General features: G+C 35.3%; 1 non-coding gene across 1 annotated transcript; it reads left to right on the plus strand.

Moving 5' to 3' along the window:
• Positions 1-9686: 9686 nt before the first annotated feature.
• On the plus strand, positions 9687-9793 carry LOC136216129 (small nucleolar RNA R71). Its single transcript, XR_010683121.1, has one exon. It is a non-coding gene; the product is annotated as a small nucleolar RNA R71 (small nucleolar RNA).
• Positions 9794-10938: the final 1145 nt, after the last annotated feature.

Consider the following 10938-nt stretch of genomic DNA (forward strand, 5'->3'; position numbering starts at 1 on the left):
GACGCATTCGGGACAATGTATAAGCACGCATGTTATTGAGTTTTTCCGTCTCAAGGCATTTCAAAGCACAAAATTTTCTTTCCCAAACCTAAACTAATATATGAGATATATTATATTTAAATAAGTACTTGAACTTTAATTTATTTGCTTGGTTACGCTCGAAATAAGGGTGGTTTCAACCGTAACCTTGTACGTATATATTGCTTTGTGTTTCCTTAAGAGGTACCGACCATGCCATGGGTGGACGCAATCGTTACTTTAAACTTATACACGCTTAATTTTATTTTTGAACGTTCCTTCCATACCTCGATTGTGATAAGGGTGGTCACAACCGTGGCCAGAAGTAAACGGTACTTAATTTTCTTCCCTTTCATACCTCGATTGTGATAAGGTTGGTCTCAATCGTGGCCAAAAGTTAAGAATTCAACTAATTGATTAATTAACATGAATTATAAAATTATAAGTTGGGAAAAAGAAAAATAGCACATTCATCCTATATTGACTTAAAATTCAACATGTATTATGGCTAAAGTTTCCTTAAAAACTTCAATTGGTGTTAATGCAAGACGAAATCAAACCGAGCTAAAATTGTTAGTTCAATTTAATGCCTATAAACCTAATTGAAAATTTAAAATAAGATTTATTCTATCATGAATTGCATGATATAAAAATAGAGATCGAAATAAAGAATTTATTTACTTAAAATCATTCACTCGAGACAATTTGACTTAAAATCGTATCGGAGATTCGTGAAAAATTTGAAAATATATTACCCGTATAGAAATATTATTTCTAACGATAATGATAACCTAAACAAATAATCATATTAACTTATAAAATGTTAAGTTATGAGTTGCAATATATATATGTGTTGCATTTGCATGAATATCATTCGTTGCGTTTATTATTTGTTTTGCAAAATAAAATCTTTGTTGCATTGATTCGTATTTGTGTAGAAATGGATATATGTATGTCTCCTCCCACACTTAAATTGGACCATGTCCTCATTGGTGCAAAAATAATGGAGCATAAAATACGAAATAAGGCATACCGAACAAAGATTGAAATTGAGCAAATTAAACATTCAACATAAAATTAAAAATTGTACCAAACATAAGAAAATGAAAATTGTACCAAATTATAACAAGATAAAAAAAATAATGAAAGGAAAACAACCTAAGCATGAGGTGGTGAATCGGGAGGTGTAGGTGACGTCTCCACATTGCGGCGTCGGAAAAAGGAAAGCATTCGATGCCGAGTCGATCGATGTTCACGCCTCAAAAGGTTGAGGTTGTCATTCATCACCATATTGTTTTCAACCAAATCATCAATTCTTAAGTTCATTTGACGGTTGTTGGAATTGATTTGGTCCAAAATCCTCCGCAAATCTACCGGATTATCCTCCGCTTGAGGTGCTTGGGGTTGTGCTTGAGCCGGAGGTTCATCTTCCTCTCCTTCCGCATCTCCGCCGCCGTCGGTACCTACAAATTGAGAACTTGAAGCGCCACCACCCATAGTGCCACGAAGATGGGCAATTCGGGTAGCATAGGAAATAAAGATGGGAGGTCCTTGGGGAAGCAATAAATGAGCTCGCTCAAGAGCCGAGATGTCCAAAAGCGGAACGTACCCACGGTAGGTGGACATGTCATAGTCGGCCAATTCACCCCGTGCTCCCAACACAAGTCCGGTGATAAAATTACAAAGAGGGATTTGAATGGTAGTAGCCCTCGAAGCACGGAATAAATTGTCAAACATAATACCAATGCAATCAATCCTCAAACCTTTAAGCAAACTATCCAAAACATACAAATCCCGAACTTGAACCTTTGAACTCTCAACACGACCAAACAAGGAGAAACTCAAATACTTATGAAAGAAGAACACACAATTGTCCTTAATCAACTTGCTTGAAGTGTTTTTTGAATTAAAATAATCTTGATCTGAGAGAGTTTGCCAAACAGCATCATTATCAAAATCCTTAGGCTTATCATAAAAATCAGAAGTAGGGAAACCAAACATATTTCCCATTGCTTCATAGTCAATGGTATAAGGTATACCATTACTCCTAAAAGAAATTGAAGTTTTCTTCTTGTTTATGGACAAAGTGACCAAAAATTCCACTACATATTCATTAATACGCGGGAAACGCATATTAACGAATTCTTGCCAACCCAAAGCTTCAATAAAGGCATCAATTTGAGTAGAGAAATTTAATAATCTTACCGAATGGAAGTCTAAGAAGTGCATATGTACAAATTGGCGGTCGGCTTGTGAAAAATGTTTGAAACGAACGGCTTCTTCCTCCGAATAGATGTCAAAAGAAGCTCCGTATTGAACCCGAAGGCGATTAGCTTCCGTAACAGCGGGCTTGTTACCAACACGCTTAGTCCTAACCATGGTGATGGTGTTTAGGGGCTTAGGGTTTGAGAAAAAGAAGAAGAAGAAGAAGTGGTGGAGAGAAATACCAAAGCTTGAAGATGAGGTTGGCGGTTGTGAAATGGAAGCGATTGAAAATAGGAAATAGGATAGAAATTGGAGTGAATAAATTGGGAAGAGGAAAAGTAGATTTTTGGAGAAGAGTTTAGAGTAAGGGATTGGGTAAAAACAGAGGTGATGTGAGGTTTGTGTAAGAGGTAGGTTTATATAGGGTGATTAGGTGAATGTATAGGTAGAATAGGAATAGGAATAGGCAAAAATATTGGCAAAATCGGAATCAATAGGGCAGAAATTACGCGTGTCGCGACCGCGGCACGCGAATTTCAGGCAAATTTCGCCCTGAAATCTTGCCAAAGTTGCTGCTCATACCGAGAATTTCTTAATTCTCGGTAGAGAATTGGGTAAGATGGCCAATTTTGGTGCCTTTTGACTTGGTTTGTGCATTTTTTGTTGTGGAATGGTTCCTGAACTTAATATTAAGTGTTCCTGTACTTAAAACTAAAATAAATGACATTAATTGCAAGGAAAACCAAAGGTTTAACCTTAATAAATTGAATTAAAATAAATTTATTATGAAGAATTAATGAAACTTAAATGTGCATTTATGCATATAAGTTAAGAGAACCACATTAAATGCATAATAAGGGCATGTTAATACATATTTAATACATGAATTGAATTGATTAAATGTAAACTTAATTCATTGAAAATAAATTGAGTTACAAAATAAAATTAAACGTGGATAAATGTGTGGAAAAATAGAAAAAACATATTCAGTTCAGGTGAATCCTTTTTATCTGAATATGAGTAAGAATAATGAGAGATCCATATGAGAATATGCTAAGTATAGATAATGGATCAAATGGATAATTCTAATAAAATTAAGAATTGAACTAAATAAGATTTTTATTAAATAAACATATGTACAAAATAATGAAAACAAACCAATAATTAAAACAAAACAAAATATATACAAAAATAACAATGAAAAACAGAAACTATTCTACATATTCATCCCTATCTAACGGGATATTTCTGGCCTTAATACTATCAATTTGAAACTGCACGAAAGTTTCACGTTCCGGTGTAGACAAAAATTGAGGCCCTGCTCGAAAGCCACGTTTCACAAGTCCTTCGTGCTCGAGAAATTCATAGTCAATTGTCGGGAAGAATTCATCATTACTCCAGGGAACATCAATAATACCCTTTGAACCGAGAATTATTCCACAGATTATATTGTCGAACCCAATCTTCTTATCTTTGGATCGAGAAGCGGCGACAAGACCTTCCATCAGAATTTTGGAAGAATCCACTGCATTGCCCTGGAATATATCTCCAAGAACATACAAATCAGTGTCACGGACCACACTGCTGAATGTGCGCCCGAATAAACTGTGACACAGGAATTTGTGTAAATACAGCATGGAGTTGGAGCGAAAAGAGTGATTATAGGCGAGTTTTGAATTGAATCGCCAGAATCCAGTGAGCATTCTCCAAATGTCCGAGGATGTCATGTCTCGTCCAGGATGACGTTTGATTGTATCCCTTGGGGGAAAACCAAACCAAGCATGCAACTCGGGATAGCCGAAAGTGAAGATTTCGCCTTCTCGACGAAAACTGAGACGTACTCGGCGTTTATTAGTAAAACGAACGGTACAGAAGAATTCGAGTATCCAGTCGCCTATTATTGGAAATCGCATTTGGGCGAATTTTGTCCACCCTAGGCGCTCCATATAGCGGCTCATGTCATCAGTAATGCCTAATTGGCTATTAAGAAATTCATCCATATACAACATTCCGGTGAAGAATTTGTAACGGTGATTCCAATAACGTCTACCTTCATCGTGCTTGAAGATAGGGAAAGGTGCCCCATATCGCTTGGATAAGTCTGGGCGTTTGTTGATTGAGGCAGCATTGTGCCTAGGTGATTTGTATTTGGTAGGCATAGTGCAAAAGTTAGTGTTACTTTAGCAAAGAACGGTATTTGTGAAGAAAAATCAGAGTTCTGACAAAGATGAAAAAGAATTGTAACAGAACTTGAATCCTCTAAGATTAATTTATAAGAGTTTAGGATGAAAAGAGGTATTGTTTTAATTGTGAAAAGGTATAATTTGTACCTTTCTGGAATGAAGAAACTTAATGTTTCAATTTCCAAGAGGTTCGTCGAAAGGGTGAGAGTGTTTCAGGCCTGATAGTGCAGGAACCACGCGTGTCGCGATCGCGAATGGCAAAGCCGCGGTCGCGACACGCTGATTTTTATGCGAAAATCAGGCATCAAAGCCACCTCCTGATTCATGGTAGAGAATTTAAAAATTCTCGGTATGAACAGAGAAATTCGAACCTGTTTGTGACATTCTTAAATGAAGGGATTCTCAGCAGGGAATTCTAAATTCTCGGCAGAGAATTGCCTGAAACTTCAAATTCATCTTAATTTCCTAAAAATCAAATCTAAAATTATGAAATATAAATATTTTATGTATTTAAATCATAACATAAAGTTATCTAATAAAAATGGCATTTTGAAAATAAAATAAAATAATAATAAAAATAAAATAAAATAAAATAAACAAAATCATAAAAACAATAAAACAAAATAAACTGTGTAAAATAAACTGAGTAATTCATACGTCAGATAATCTTGTTACGAACTCAATTCCTAGTTGGGAAATATTTTCGTAATAGATTTTACATCGATTACCATTAACTTTGAATCGAATTCTGGTAGGACCTTCCAGTTCTAAAGAACCGTAATCGAATGTTTTGACGACTAAATATGGTCATAACCATCTGGACTTAAGTTTTCCTGGAAATAAACGAAGTCGTGAATTAAATAACAGCACTTTATCCCCATCATTAAAGTGTTTAACTTTAATTTTGGCATCGTGCCATTTTTTCATTTTTTCTTTATAAATCTTTGCATTTTCGTAAGATAGATGACGTAACTCATCTAACTCATTTAAATTGAGCAAACGTTTCTTACCTGCTTGATGTAAGTCAAAGTTAAGTTCTCTAATAGCCCAATAGGCTTTATGTTCTAATTCGACTGACAAATGACATGCCTTACCATACACCAAACGGTACGGAGTCATTCCTATTGGCGTTTTAAATGCAGTACGGTATGCCCATAACGCATTATTGAGTTTTGAAGACCAATCTTTTCTAGAGGATGAAACCGTTTTCTTGAGAATCCATTTGAGTTCTCTGTTTGATATCTCCGCCTGACCATTTGACTGAGGATGGTATGGTGTTGATACGCGGTGGCGTACTCCATATTTTTTCATAAGCGTTTCAAAACTCTTGTTTATAAAATGAGTACCACCATCACTAACTATAACTCTTGGACAATCAAATCTACAGAATATATCGTCAAGAAAATTAACGACAACCTTAGAATCACTCGTCGGGCTTGCGATTGCTTCAACCCACTTTGAAACATAATCAACGACAACTAATATGTAAGTTTTACCATTGGAAGGGGGAAAAGGTCCCATGAAATCTATCCCCCACATATCGAAGACTTCAACTTCTAATACGGTTGTGAGGGGCATCTCATCTTTCCTTCCTAGATTTCCTGTTCTTTGGCACTTATCACAACAAGTAATAAATGAACGGACATCCTTAAACATCATAGGCCAAAAGAAACCACTTTCAAATATTCTAGCTGCTGTCTTGTTAACTCCATTATGTCCTCCATAAGAGCTAGAATGACATTCTGACATTATGGATTCAAATTCATTTTCACCAACGCATCTCCTAATTATCCCGTCACCACAAGTTTTGAACAGAAAAGGATCTTCCCAAAAGTATTGTTTAATATCGAAGAAAAATTTCTTCCTTTGGTGGGAATTTAATCCTTCCGGAACAATATTGGCTGCGAGATAATTAGCAATATCTGCATACCAAGGTGATATGAAACTTTTCATTTGATAGAGATGTTCATCAGGGAAATCATCTCGTATACCGATAGTTTCACATATAGGACCGTTTTCATCTTCAAGTCTCGATAGATGATCGGCGACAAGATTTTCAACTCCCTTTTTGTCTTTAATTTCTATATCAAATTCTTGCAATAATAAAACCCATCTAATTAGACGTGGTTTTGCATCTTTTTTAGCAAACAAATATCTTAATGCTGCATGATCGGTATAAATAATAACTTTTGAACCTAATAAATATGACCTAAACTTGTCACATGCAAAAACTACGGCTAACATTTCTTTTTCTGTTGTGGTGTAGTTTAATTGTGCACCAGACAGTGTGTGACTTGCATAATAAATGACATGAAGTTTCTTATCCTTCCTTTGACCTAAAACACATCCGACAGCTAAGTCACTTGCATCACACATAATTTCAAAGGGTAAATCCCAATCAGGTTTAGCAATAATAGGTGCACTGACTAAAGCAGTTTTCAATGTTTCGAAAGCTTTAACGCATTCTTCATTAAAATCAAAGGTTGAATCTTTCATGAGTAAATTAGTAAGCGGTTTGGAAATTACAGAAATTTTTTTAATAAATCTTCTGTAAAAACCAGCATGTCCTAAGAATGATCTTACTCCCTTAACAGTAGTTGGAGGGGGTAATTTTTCTATTATTGAGGTTTTTGCTCTATCTACTTCTAATCCTTTTTCAGATATTTTGTGACCTAAAACAATTCCTTCGTCAACCATGAAATGACATTTTTCCTAGTTTAATACAAAATTTGTTTCTTCACACCTAGACAAAACTTTATCCAAGTTTTCTAGGCACGAATCAAAAGAATCTCCATAAACTGAAAAATCGTCCATAAAAACTTTCATGATATCTTCAATGAAATCATTAAAAATCGCAGTCATACAACGTTGAAATGTTGCAGGTGCGTTACATAGACCAAAGGGCATTCTCCTATATGCAAATGTTCCGTAAGGACATGTGAAGGTTGTTTTATCTTGGTCATCCGGGTAAATGTATATTTGAAAGAATCCGGAGTAACCGTCAAGAAAACAGTAGAAAGCATGACCAGCTATCCTTTCGATCATTTGATAAATGAAAGGAAGAGGAAAATGATCTTTCCTAGTTGCTTTATTTAAATTTCTATAATCTATACAAACCCTCCAACCAGTGGTGGTTCGTGTGGGTATTAATTCTCCTTCTTCATTCCTTACAACTGTTATGCCTCCCTTTTTAGGTACACAATGGATTGGACTAACCCATTCACTATCCGAGATAGGGTAGATGATTCCATTGTCCAGAAGTTTAGTAATCTCATTTTTTACTACTTCTTTCATATTCGGATTTAGGCGTCTTTGCCTATCCGCTTTAGGTGGCTTATCTTCTTCTAAGTGAATTCTATGCATTACAATACTTGGACCTTTTAAGTCAGAAATTTGCCAACCCATACTTCCTATCCTACTTCTAACAACTTCTTTCAATTTTTCTTCTTGAACTTGTGTCAACTTGTTAGAGATAATTATAGGTAGAGAATCGCCTTCACCTAAGAAAGCGTACCTCAAATGACCCGGTAATTCCTTAAGTTCTAATTTAGGTGGAACTACAATTGAAGGCAGAACTGGTCCATCTTCTCGAATCAAAGGTTCTGGGTCCTTATCTTCTAGTTCCTCACTCATTATAGGTTCTATTATTTCTTCTTTTTGAACAATGTCATTTACACATTCTTCAATTAAATCAAGTTTCATAGAAGCGAAATCCTCCATAGGATATTTCATCGCTTGATTCATATCAAACTCAATCTTATCATCTCCTATTCGTAAAACTACTTTCCCTTCCGACACATCAACTAGAGCACGTCCCGTGTTCATGAACGGTCTACCAAAGATTAGCGGACAATTTACATCATAAGCAAAATCTAAAATAACGAAATCGGTAGGAAAAATAAATTTGTCAACTTTAACTAAAACATCCTCAATTATACCGTATGGTCTTTTAGTGGTTTGATCCGCTAATTGCAAAACCATATTGGTACGTTTGATGTCTTCTTCTAAGCCTAACTTATTAAAAATAGATAATGGCATCAAGTTAATGCTTGCTCCTAAATCACAAAGACAACTTGGGAATTCTATATCTCCCAATTTACACGGAATGGTAAAACATCCGGGATCTTTGAGTTTTGTGGGCAAATTGCTTGACACAATCGAACTGCAATCTTCAGTTAGTGAAATGGATGAAATCCCTTCCCAACTGATTTTCTTTGAAATTAAATCTTTGAGGAATTTTCCATAGTTGGAAATTTGCGTAATTGCATCCATAAACATCAAATTAATATGCAAATTCTTAAGTTTGTCTAAAAATGTTAAAAGTTGTTTATCATAGTTCTTGTTGCGGACTTTGTGTGGAAAATGTGGTTTGGGTACAAAAGTTTTTGTACTAGAGTTAATCGGTGCATCTTTTTGTTTTAATGTATCTTCTTTGGGTTTTGGTAAATGAGTTCCAGGTAAAGTCGAATTTCCGGGCCTAAGTAATTTTTCCCTGAACGAAGAGTGATAGCCTTAACATGCTCTTTCGGATTTTCTTCCGTATGGCTTGGAAGACTTCCCTCTTTGCGGGATGGAATTGATTTAGCGAGTTGTCCAATTTGAATCTCCAAATTATGGATGCTAGATGATTGGTTTTTAATAAGCTGATCGAATTTATTCTCAATCCGTTTAAAACCATCGTCGTGATTACTTATTTTTCCGCTCATCGCATCAATGAATTTGTCAATTTTAGAAGATAAGGTGCTAATCATATCTCTTGATTGATTTTGATAATTAGTAGTACGATTTTGATTAGCATTAACATTATTATTGTTATTATCTCTCCAGTTAAAGTTAGGATGATTTCTCCATCCAGGATTATATGTATTGGAATAAGGGTTATTAGTTTGGTTTTGCCCTTGGACAAAGTTTACCTGTTCAATTTCACTCATACCTTCGTAATCCACATCCGTTTGGATTGGTTGACCATTAGGATCACACGGTGCCATAAACCTATCAATTTTGTGCGACAAGGCAGAAAATTGGGCTTGCAACATCGCTACTGGATCAAGATTCACTATACCTTTAACTGATGATGTTGTTGAGGATGATGGTTTCGCTACTGGTACGTGTCCACGTTCCGCGGGCCACATACTGCTGTTGATTGCCATTTCCTCCAAAAGTTCTCTCGCTTGGGAAGATGTTTTCTTCATGAATAACCCTCTAGACATAGCATCCAATGAACCTCTAGTTGTAGGATTTAGTCCATTATAAAATGTTTGCATTAAAAGTTCAGCGGGCAATTGGTGGTGTGGGCATAAACGTTGAAGTTCTTTAAAACGTTACCAAGCCTCATAAAGAGTTTCATTATCATTTTGAGAAAAAGATGTTAACTCTTTAATGACTCTTGCGGTTTTTGCTAAAAGGAAAAATTTTGATAAAAATGCTTGGGCTAATTGCTCCCAAGTCTCAATTGATGCGGCTGGCATAGAAGTTAACCATTCTTTGGCTCGATCCTTCAAAGTAAAAGGAAAAAGGCGAAGATTGATCGCTTCCGCAGTCACATTTGTAATTTTAAAAGTGTCACAAATTTCTAAGAAATTTGTCAAATGGGTGTTAGGATTCTCGTTAGGTAACCCGTAAAACGTTACATTATTTTGCAACATATTAAGCAACGCAGGCTTAATTTCAAATTGATTTGCATTGATTTGGGGTCTAACTATACTGTTTGTTACACCGGCCACTCCTGGCCTAGCGTAATCCATAAGTGTGGCCATAACTTCTAGCTCGGTAATTTTAGTTTTTATTGGGGTTTGGTTTTTCTTTTTCTTTTCTTTCTTGTTCTTTTTAAGGGTTCTTTCAATTTCTGGGTCAATAGGATCAGGTGACGTGCCCGAACTTCGAGAACTGCGTATGAACTTGAAATTTCGCACGAACCGAAACTACCTACAAAACAGAATTTGAAAAATAAATATGTTAGTAATTGAAAATAATTAAAAAATATAAAAGTTTGAATAAGTATGAATAAACCTAGATTCGTAATAAAACACAAAAAATTTAAAATTTTGTCAAAAATTTTGGCGTATCCCCGGCAACGGCGCCAAAAACTTGTTGAGTGATTTCCGCAAGTGCACGGTATACGCTTGTAGTAATAAAAGATATCGATCCCACAGGGAACGCTTTTTTAACAAAACTTATTTACAATCGGTTAAATTTACTTTTAGGTTTATGATATGGAAAAATCGTTTAATCGGTTTTGGTTTTGAAATAGCTAGAATGAGAATTAGATTAGAATATGAAGATGTTAGAAAATATCTGATTAAAAATGAATTTGCAAAACAGGAACGTTTTAGTACTTTAGAAAAGTAAACAGGTATATTTGTTTGCATTAAGCAAAGAAACAACTTTAAACTTTGTACGAATTATAAGGATGAAATAAATGACGGAACCTCTAATTAATTAGCTTTGAACGCGACAAAACCCTTATCCGGGATAATTTCCCTTAACCAAATTAAAACTCTACTGAGATAATAATTTGCCTAAGTGTTCAACA

This window comes from Euphorbia lathyris, chromosome 1 (genome assembly GCF_963576675.1).
Source record: "Euphorbia lathyris chromosome 1, ddEupLath1.1, whole genome shotgun sequence".
Lineage (NCBI taxonomy): Eukaryota > Viridiplantae > Streptophyta > Magnoliopsida > Malpighiales > Euphorbiaceae > Euphorbia > Euphorbia lathyris.